Raw genomic sequence first — 10,414 nt, 5'->3', positions numbered from 1 at the left:
GGTAACTGCACCCCAGGCCTAAACTGAGGACTAAACTAAGTGTCCTTTCCACATCAAGTGCATCGTGTGCAACCAAATGTTGCGCAAAAACTGCATGTAAACACTATAATATCATTATAAAGTAATTTGGGGGTTCAGTAACACAGTGTGTGTGTGTGTGTGTGTGTGTGTGTGTGTGTGTGTGTGTGTGTGTGTGTGTGTGTGTGTGTGTGTGTGTGTGTGTGTGTGTGTGTGTATGTGTGTGTGTGTGTGTGTGTGTGTGTGTGTGTGTGTGTGTGTGTGTGTGTGTGTGTATACATAATGTCCCATGCAGTTGATTTATTAATCTTATCTGAGTTAAAGAGTTTGCACTTAATATGTTAACTTAAAAAAAAAAAAAAAAAACAGCTTTCTCGTTATCGAGGAAAACTGCAACTTCCTGTCAAAAGAGGAACAGTTACATCATCGAGAAACACCCAAACCACCTCACATCATCACCTCCCCCCATTCTTACCAGCTATATAAACTCAAACCCGAAGTTCTTTCTGCATTACCATCGTTCTCTTCACCCCAGGAACATCATCATCCTCTCCAAGATCAGCCACCATGATGTCTCGTTCTCTCCTGCTGGTTCTGCTGGTTCTCACCTGCCTTCAGTCCTTCACGATGGCTCAGAGTAAGTACAGATCTTTTCTTTTTGCATTTATCATGATTATTGCTGAGTATAATCTCTGACTCTAGAGACTCTTTTTTATAGATGTATATATGCATATATCATCCAGTCATCACCTTCTGACCAGTCGCAATCCAGAACACAATGTAACAGCAATGGATTTTGCACAATATAATGTTGAAATGTTTTTTTTTCTACGCAGGTGGAAATGGGCCGAAAAAATGCTGCTTCCAATATCAGACAAAGCAGATTCCTGTGAAATACATCACAACGTATGAAAAAACAGCGTATCAGTGCTCAACCTCCGGAGTGATGTGAGTGTTTTAATTATTATTATTATTATTATTATTATTATTATTATTATTATTATTATTATTATTATTATTTATATTATTATTAACATTTTTTAAAATAATTATTAGTTTATTACTATCAGTTTTTTATTATAATATTGCATACTTATTATTATTATTATTATTATAATTTTTTATTATTATTATTATAATTTTTTATTTTTTTATTATTATTATCTTTTTTTCATTAGTGGTGCTTGAAAAATCATCACTATTATAATATTGCATTAATATTATTATTTTTTTTGTTTATAATAATAATAATAATAATTATTATTATTATTATTATTATTATTATTTTTATATTATTATTATTATTATTATTATTATTATTATTATTATTTAATTAGTTATTTATTTTTTATTATAAGAAATTGTACGATGTAAGGTCAGAAGTTTGTGGACACCCAAACGTAAATTCTTGATGGGATTTCTGATCATCCATTCCACACCGAGTCTCTATTTGCTCTTATAATAATCTTAATAAAGAGATTTCATTCAGCCATAAGGGTGTTAGTAAAGTCAGGCAGTGATGTAGGTGAGGTGAGGAGACCTGGGGTGCAGTTCAGTGTCCACATTTATTTATTTAATAAGGTTGTTTAAGGGGGTCCGAGCTCTATAGCAGGAGATCCTTCCATGTAGCTTTCTTTGTGCACAGGGTTGAAACCGGAGCAGGTTTAGGACTCTTAGTTCAAAAAAATGAGCATGACTTATTCTGAGGTTACTCATCACCTTTAGCATTACAGAAAATAATAAATAAATAAATAATATATAATTTCATTATTAATAATGATTTCTAGAATTTTTGATGTTCTGATGAAACTGAATTTTTCTCTCTCTCTCTCTCTCTGTCTCTCTCTCTCTCTCTCTCTCTCTCTCTCTCTCTCTCTCTCTCGTCTGCAGCTTTACCCTGAAGGACACCCGTCAGTTCTGCGCTAATCCCAGCGAAGACTGGGTGAAGAACATCATGAACCAAATCGACGGGCGTCTGTTTCAGTAGCGGAATCAAACTCCTCCCCGTCTTTCATTCCTCTGTCCTATTTATATTGTTGTTTTTTTTAACATGTACTTGTTATTTATTACTCGGTGAGATTAAATTATTATATATTTAAATTCTTATTTAAAGTTTCTTTTTTAAATGAATTCACCGAATAAAACCAGTGTATTTATTTGTAAAAGATTAATTAAAAGATGTTCAACAAAAACCTCTGTTTCTTTCTTTACACATTTGAAAGAAAATGATTTGTCTTTGATTTAAAAAACAATGACATTATCATGACATTCAACCCGAATGAAACTATGGAAAGAAATGAGTGTGTCCTTCTGTTAGATTGCAGTTTCTCTCAGCTGGTTTGCGGTGTTTCTCGAATCATCTTTAATCTTTGCAAAGCGAATGCATTTCTCTACACAATGTGTACAAACTGCACAACACATGGGATCCGTGTGAATGAACGTCTCATCGCCATCAGAATGACGAGTCTTTTGTCGTCGTTCACAAACACGATTGTTCATGTTGTCAGTGAGACGGCGCACGCTTTCAGTGTTTCTGATAAAAACTACGGTTCGGATTCCGACGAGCGAAACTGCAGGAGGCTGAATTTCTTCTGCATTCAGGAGTTTCAGCAGCACAAATACGTTTATTTGATTTGATTTATTGTTGATTGTAAGACAGAATTCACACTTTTACTGTACTGTATTTGTGTTCGTTCATTTCCTGGTTGTTCCTCCATTTTCAGAAATTGTTTGTCACGAATTGAAGGCTCACGAGATTGACCTTTGACCTGTTTTAAAGAACTGGTTGATCATTGGTTGATCTGATGCCGTATACGTCCCTTTATAAATTCATCAATTCAAGACACGTTTATAAAAAAGTTTTAATAGAAATGGCTGCTGAGATGTTTTGGGGGTTAAAACTATTCAGGTGAAATCAGTATAATATATTTTGCTCAACATGAACATAAACAACTGATAATGTAGGAAACAGCAGACACCATCAAATGAACATATTAAAGCGTTCGCAATTTGATCAAAGTAACAAGAAATTGCTTTTATGATGTGCATAAGTGATTATAAAAGATGGAGGTTGAACAATTCATTTGATAAAATGTCATTTCTGATCTAAGAAACGGAGATAAACTGTAATATAAACCCATGCTACAGTCAGAGCTGCTTCTAAAGATAATGAATCAACCACTTCCGACCAATCCCGATCCAGAATTCAGCAGATCTAAATCTCTGAGGAGCCAGAATCAATGTTCTTGCAACACTCTAAAAACATCTGCTGTAGTAACATCTCTATGACAGAACACCTCCAGTTCCATGAGCTATAACATTATAGATGTTTGTGAACAATCCTTTTACAATCAAATAAATGGCAAATTATGAAACTTTGAATGGCCCTAGGAACAAAACCCCTAGTGAGAAAATGAGTAAGAATTCAACCACTCCAGCTTTTCTCTTTTTTTATTTGGAACGGTGAGTCATTATTTACTTGTGTGTCTGACCTTCTGTAACTGTACCTTATCAACAAGCTTCTCAATAGGAGCAGTGTTGTTAGAGCCTGGAGAGATCTACAGGATCTACAGTGTTTCATTCTTGCTCATTTCTCAACAAATTGTCATTTAAAGTTTCATGTTTTGCAACTTTTATCTCTCTCTTCTTCTGCAGAGAAGTGATGGATTGAACTATGCTGTATTATAAATAGTGTTCAAACATCAGAACATTTTAAGAGATTAAAAGTTATGCAATATAAGATCTATTGGAATTAGCAAACTATAAGCTCATGGGGGGGTCATCAAATGGCAGATCCAATCACTGACCAACACCTTTTGAAGTGGCCAATTACTGGCCAGCTTTGTACTAATTATAGCCAATCACTAACCACCACTGTGCTTATTATACAATCACTGACCACCAGTGTACCCAACAACCAATCACCAATCACCACCATTTCCAATACCATCACTGACCCCCCCACTGTTTTATCTGGTCAATCACTGCCCCAGACACCCCCCCACCACCACCACCAATATTTCCTTTGAACAATCACTGTTTTATCTGACCAGTTACTGACCCCTAATGTTTTATCTGGCCAATCAATGACCCCCCAATATTTCCCCTGGCCAATCACTGACCCCCATTATTTTCACTGACCAATCACTGACCCCCAGTGTTTTATCTGGCCAATCACTGACCCCCATTATTTCCTATGACCAATCACTGACCCCGACTGTTTTTTCTGACCAATCACTGACCCCTATTATTTCCTTTGACTAATTACTGACCCAATATTTTGCTTTATAATACCTAAAATGCATAAAAAAAGAGCCATCTGATGATTAAACATGCAATGTTTTTTTGTGTGTGTGTGTGTGTGTGTGTGTGTGTGTGTGTGGGGGGGGGGGGGGTGTTAAAGATCTGCAAGATAAAATACTTGCCAATCTCATACTAATCAGCACTTCAGCATTTTAGCATCCGCCCCGTCTCCGGAGATCCGTCTCAATCTCAAACGATCCTCACTCGAATAATATAAATGATAATATTAATCATTTCATTTCAAATATTTTTGATGTGTCTGTGTGTTTTTATGTTTGTGTGTGTGTGTGTGTGTGTGTGTGTGGTGGGGGGGTGTTTGTGTGCATGTGAGTGTGTGATATATGGTGTGGTGTGATGCTTGTGTGTGCAAAATCGCTAATCACTATATCATCCTTTCGACCACACCAACACACACACAAACACACAAACATACAAACACACACACAAACACACATTGCACATTTTGCATGAATGTCCCCCCGATTTTGTAATATTCCAAATAACTTATTCAGCTATTCTACCAGGAGTAATTATGTAGCAAAGTTTGTGTGACTGTTGGACCGTAGAAGTGGAGCACTTTTGATAGACACTGACCACTGCAGACCAGGAACATCCTATGCCAGCTGCAGTTTTGGAGACGCTCTGACCCAGTCGTCTAGACGTCACAATTTGTCAACTTGCTTAAATCCTTACACTCGACCATTTTTCCTGCTTCTAACATCAATTTTGAGAACAAAATGTTCACCTGCTGCCTAATAAATAAATCCACTGGCTAACAGATGGCATGATGAAGAGATCATCAGTAAATTTTTCTTCAGCTGTCAGAATGATATTCCTGGTCAGTGTATATTTATCTTTCATACACGTCTTGGTGTCTATGTGACTGATATTCCTGGGCCGTATTTGAGAGACCGGACAAGAATTAGAATGAAATATGCTAAAGAATGAAATATGCTAAAGCTCAGCTCAAATACTGCCAACAACTACGGACCAGAAGGTCAGAAGTGACCTTCTGGTCCGTAGCTGATGCCAGTATTTGAGCTGAGCTTTAGCATATTTAGCCTGTAGTGTGCTGTCAGCAGGGACGTTTTCATGTTGAATTTGCTGTCGATGCCTATTAGCCTTGCTCGGTGTTGCCTCAGCATGCGACTCCTTTTTTTCTCTCTTTTTTTGCTGTTTGTGTATTTTTTTGTCCTCCTGGTCTACTACAGAACTAACATGAGGAGGATCAGTGACGAAATATCCTAAGTCCCGGATCCCTTTCAAGAGGGAATCCTATATTTAAATTTACATATGTGTCATTTAGCAGACGCCCTTGCCCCAGAGTGACGTACAAAAGTACTTTGAGTCTCTAGCAATGAATAAATCTACACTGGTATCCTACATTAGGGATTTGCTCATCTTCTCCACACAATGTTGAGCCACATACACTGCAGAAAAGGAAATTGTGCAAAAATGCTGTTTGTGGACTATAGTTCAGCATTTAACACCATAATTCCTTCCACAGACACCACTAAGTTGGAAGTCCAGGGACTGCTGGGACTCCAGCTTCATCCACCCTCACCCTCAGCACTGGAACTCCTCAGTGTTGTGTTCTGAGCCCACTGCTGTATTCACTGTACACACATGACTGTGTGGCCACTTCCAACTCCACCATCATCATTAAGTTTGCTGACGACACTGTTGTGGTGGGCCTGATCTCCAACAATGACGAGACAGCCTACCTACAGGAGATTAAAATCCTGGAGAGATGGTGCCAGGAGAACATTCTTCTCCTGAATGTTAGTAAGACTAAGGAGCTGATAGTGGACTTCAACATGAAGCAGGAGCGGTCATACCAACTGGTAAACATCAACTGGACCCTAGTGGAAAGAGTGGACTGTTTCCGGTACATGGGTGTTCACATCACACAGGACCTGTCTTGGTCCTGTCACATCAAAACCTTGGTGAAGAAGCCTGGCAGTGTCTGTACCATCTGAAACACCTAAGGGACTTTTTACACTTGCACCATTAAGAGCGTTCTGATGGGTAGGATCACTTCCTTTGAGCAGACTGGACAGATAATACTGAGGCAATTTATAAGAAAGGAGAGAGCAGAGTCTTTCTGCTGAGGAGACTACGGTCTTTTGGAGTGCAGGGAGAGCTACCAAAGACCTTTTTGACCCTGTGGAGGCCTCAGCCGTATTCTTTAGTGTGGTCTGCTGGTACAGCAGCATCTCTACTGCAGACAGGAAGATACCGAAGAAGCTGATCCGGAAGTTCAGCTCAGTCCTGGGGATTCCCCTGGACACTGTACAAGAGGTGGGAGAAGGAGGATGGGAGCTAAACTATCATCATCGTTGGAGAATGTCTCATCTCTGAGCAGCTCCTTCAGTACTTACTTCTCTTTTTTCATCTTTTTGTATTTATACATTGTGTTGTGTATATACTGTATACTACTTTATGTCTCTATTCTTTTGTATATTTGCATTGCTTTTTCTCTGCTGCTGTAACAGGGAAATTTCCCCACTGTTGGATGAATAAAGGTATATCTTATCTTATCTTCTCTTTCTGATACACTTTGGGCTTCCCATAAGGAAGAGGTTGGTTTATAGTTGTGAAATTGAAACATTCTAATCAGGTATTTGTCAAACAATATCCTATGACTGAAGAAAAGGATGCTGCGATTGACCAAATTCTGCAATCTCTCACTTCTGCAATCAGCTATTCAAACAGGCATTCCTTCCATATTCTTCTGTCATTGACTTACAAAGTCTTCTACAAAATGCAGATGATTTGCAAGTCACTAACACTGACTGTTCTAATTGTGTCCAGGACAGCATTCATGCTCCTGTAACACCTGGTTCTAAAGAATTCGAAGTCCTTAAGAAAAAGAAGCTACAGTTCTGTCAGCCTGAGGTGAAAAACCTTGTTTTTTTGCTCTTCTGATTGTGTTGAGCTGATTATGGACAGCTTCCTGCAACTAAACAGGTTTTTTTACAGTGAGGAAAATAAGTATTTGAACACCTTGCTATTTTGCAAGTTCTCCCACTTAGAAATCATGGAGGGGTCTGAAATTGTCATCGTAGGTGCATGTCCACTGTGAGAGACATAATCAAAAAAAAAAATCCAGAAATCACAATGTATGATTTTTTAACTATTTATTTGTATGATACAGCTGCAAATAAGTATTTGAACACCTGTCTATCAGCTAGAATTCTGACCCTCAAAGACCTGTTAGTCTGCCTTTAAAATGTCCACCTCCACTACATTTATTATCCGAAATTAGATGCACCTGTTTGAGGTCGTTAGCTGCATAAAGACACCTGTCCACCCCATACAATCAGTAAGAATCCAACTACTAACATGGCCAAGACCAAAGAGATGTCCAAAGACACTAGAGACAAAATTGTACACCTCCACAAGGCTGGAAAGGGCTACGGGGAAATTGCCAAGCAGCTTGGTGAAAAAAGGTCCACTGTTGGAGCAATCATTAGAAAATGGAAGAAGCTAAACATGACTGTCAATCTTCCTCGGACTGGGGCTCCATGCAAGATCTCACCTCGTGGGGTCTCAATGATCCTAAAGAAGGTGAGAAATCAGCCCAAAACTACATGGGAGGAGCTGGTCAGTGACCTGAAAAGAGCTGGGACCACCGTTTCCAAGGTTACTGTTGGTAATACACTAAGACGTCATGGTTTGAAATCATGCATGGCACGGAAGGTTCCCCTGCTTAAACCAGCACATGTCCAGGCACGTCTTAAGTTTGCCAATGACCATTTGGATGATCCAGAGGAATCATGGGAGAAAGTCATGTGGTCAGATGAGACCAAAATAGAACTTTTGGGTCATAATTCCACTAAACGTGTTTGGAGGAAGAAGAATGATGAGTACCATCCCAAGAACACCATCCCTACTGTGAAGCATGGGGGTGGTAGCATCATGCTTTGGGGGTGTTTTTCTGCACATGGGACAGGGCGACTGCACTGTATTAAGGAGAGGATGACCGGGGCCATGTATTGCGAGATTTTGGGGAACAACCTCCTTCCCTCAGTTAGAGCATTGAAGATGGGTCGAGGCTGGGTCTTCCAACATGACAATGACCCGAAGCACACAGCCAGGATAACCAAGGAGTGGCTCTGTAAGAAGCATATCAAGGTTCTGGCATGGCCTAGCCAGTCTCCAGACCTAAACCCAATAGAGAATCTTTGGAGGGAGCTCAAACTCCGTGTTTCTCAGCAAGAGGCCAGAAACCTGACTGATCTAGAGAAGATCTGTGTGGAGGAGTGGGCCAAAATCCCTCCTGCAGTGTCTGCAAACCTGGAGAAAAACTACAGGAAACGTTTGACCTCTGTAATTGCAAACAAAGGTTACTGTACCAAATATTAACATTGACTTTCTCAGGTGTTCAAATACTTATTTGCAGCTGTATCATACAAATAAATAGTTTAGAAAGCATACATTGTGATTTTTTTTTTTCTCTCACAGTGGACATGCACCTACGATGACAATTTCAGACCCTCCATGATTTCTAAGTGGGAGAACTTGCAAAATAGCAGCGTGTTCAAATACTTATTTTCCTCACTGTAACTTTTTATAGTTCTTAGCCGGATAAACTTATATGGGAACTAATTTATGATTTCTGTAAAGCTGCTTTAGGATGACAAGGATCTTTAAGAGCTCTTTAAAAATAGCACCGCATTGCTCGTTGAATACACATGCTAACACAACCACTAATCACTCACATCTAACATACACATATATCTTCGGGGTAAACCCCTGACACCGCAACCCGTTTTCTTTAGAAACCTTCCATATCTTGTTCTTCTGATCAACATTTTAACAGTCCCACCTTCGATTTCTCTCAAGCCACCGCCTCCTTTTCAGTGTATAAAAAGTGCTCAGGTGCTGTCTGCATTCATTCTAGTTCTGTTCATCACCATCATCACCACCACCATCATCATCCTCACCGTCAGCGGCGATCATGTCTTCTCGTTCTCTCCTGCTGGTTATGCTGGTTTTCGTCTGCCTCCAGTCCTGCACAGAGGCTCAGAGTAAGTTTACCAGTTCACCTTTTTTTTTTACTTTTATGATATGTACATGTTATTAATGTTTTCATTATTACCAGACACTAATACAGGAAGAAGTAGGAAACACTGAGAAACATATAGTCTGGGGTCATTAGTTACTATTCATCCCCTGTTTCATTTGTATAATGGTGCTGAGATATTTGAATAGACTACCATGGATGGATGCATGGATGGATGGATGGATAAATAGATATATAAGATACAGATATTTTGATATTTCATGCTACCGCATCCAAATATACATCACATGCTAAAGTGTTAACTGCTTTCCTGCAGATGGAAATGGACCAAGTCTCTGCTGCTTCACGTACCAGTCTTCACCCATTCCTTCAAAACAAGTCGAAGTGTATAAAAAAACTCAGGCTGGATGCACAAAACCTGGAACCATGTAAGCCCCGCCTCCGTCTATTTTAATTCATAGAATTAATAAAAAAAATATTACATCTACAAATGCCTTCATCACTGATTTTGAGGTATATTCCAGATAGCACAGTTTTAGCTGCCGAGCGTGAGAGAGTGTGAGACTTTCTTTTGACTGACGTAGATCTTCTCTGGCTTGCAGTTTCTTTTTGAAGAATAAAGAGCGTGTGTGTGCAGACCCGGCAGACGATTGGGTGCAGACCATCATGAAGAAAAAGGAAAAAATCGAATGAGGAATTTATTGATTGATTCCTGTAGTTACATCGGAAGCTTTTTCGTGACTATTATATATTTTCGAGTCACAATACGGGCCACATGAAAATGTTTCAAAGACATAACCCAATAAATGAGCATGTTCTGTGCCTTAGTCTCTTTTTCATTCATTTTTATTAAAAAAATGTTTTGCCATTTTTTAAAATACAATTTTTTACATCATTAAAAAAAAATCTTCCACCCCCCAGAAAAAGTGTATTATTATTATTATTATTATTATTATTATTATTATTATTATTATTATTAATATTGTTATTATAATTTTTTTTTATTATAATTATTTTTATTTCTTTTTTCTGTTTATTTTATCACCTCCATTAGGAATGCTAGTA

General features: G+C 38.6%; 2 long non-coding RNA genes across 2 annotated transcripts; both read left to right on the top strand.

Moving 5' to 3' along the window:
• Nucleotides 1–498: 498 nt before the first annotated feature.
• Nucleotides 499–2,208, top strand: LOC310725923. The gene is made up of 3 exons (XR_014533550.1): nt 499–655; nt 855–966; nt 1,909–2,208. It is a non-coding gene; the product is annotated as an uncharacterized lncRNA (long non-coding RNA).
• Nucleotides 2,209–9,199: 6,991 nt separating this feature from the next.
• Nucleotides 9,200–10,171, top strand: LOC310726684. Its single transcript, XR_014533806.1, has 3 exons — nt 9,200–9,353; nt 9,666–9,777; nt 9,952–10,171. It is a non-coding gene; the product is annotated as an uncharacterized lncRNA (long non-coding RNA).
• Nucleotides 10,172–10,414: the final 243 nt, after the last annotated feature.

This window comes from Silurus aristotelis, assembly GCF_946808225.1.
Source record: "Silurus aristotelis genome assembly, chromosome: 5".
In the NCBI taxonomy this organism is placed as follows: Eukaryota; Metazoa; Chordata; class Actinopteri; order Siluriformes; family Siluridae; genus Silurus; species Silurus aristotelis.
Note: the sequence above shows the minus strand (reverse complement) of the source record. Positions and strands in the feature narration are given on the sequence as shown.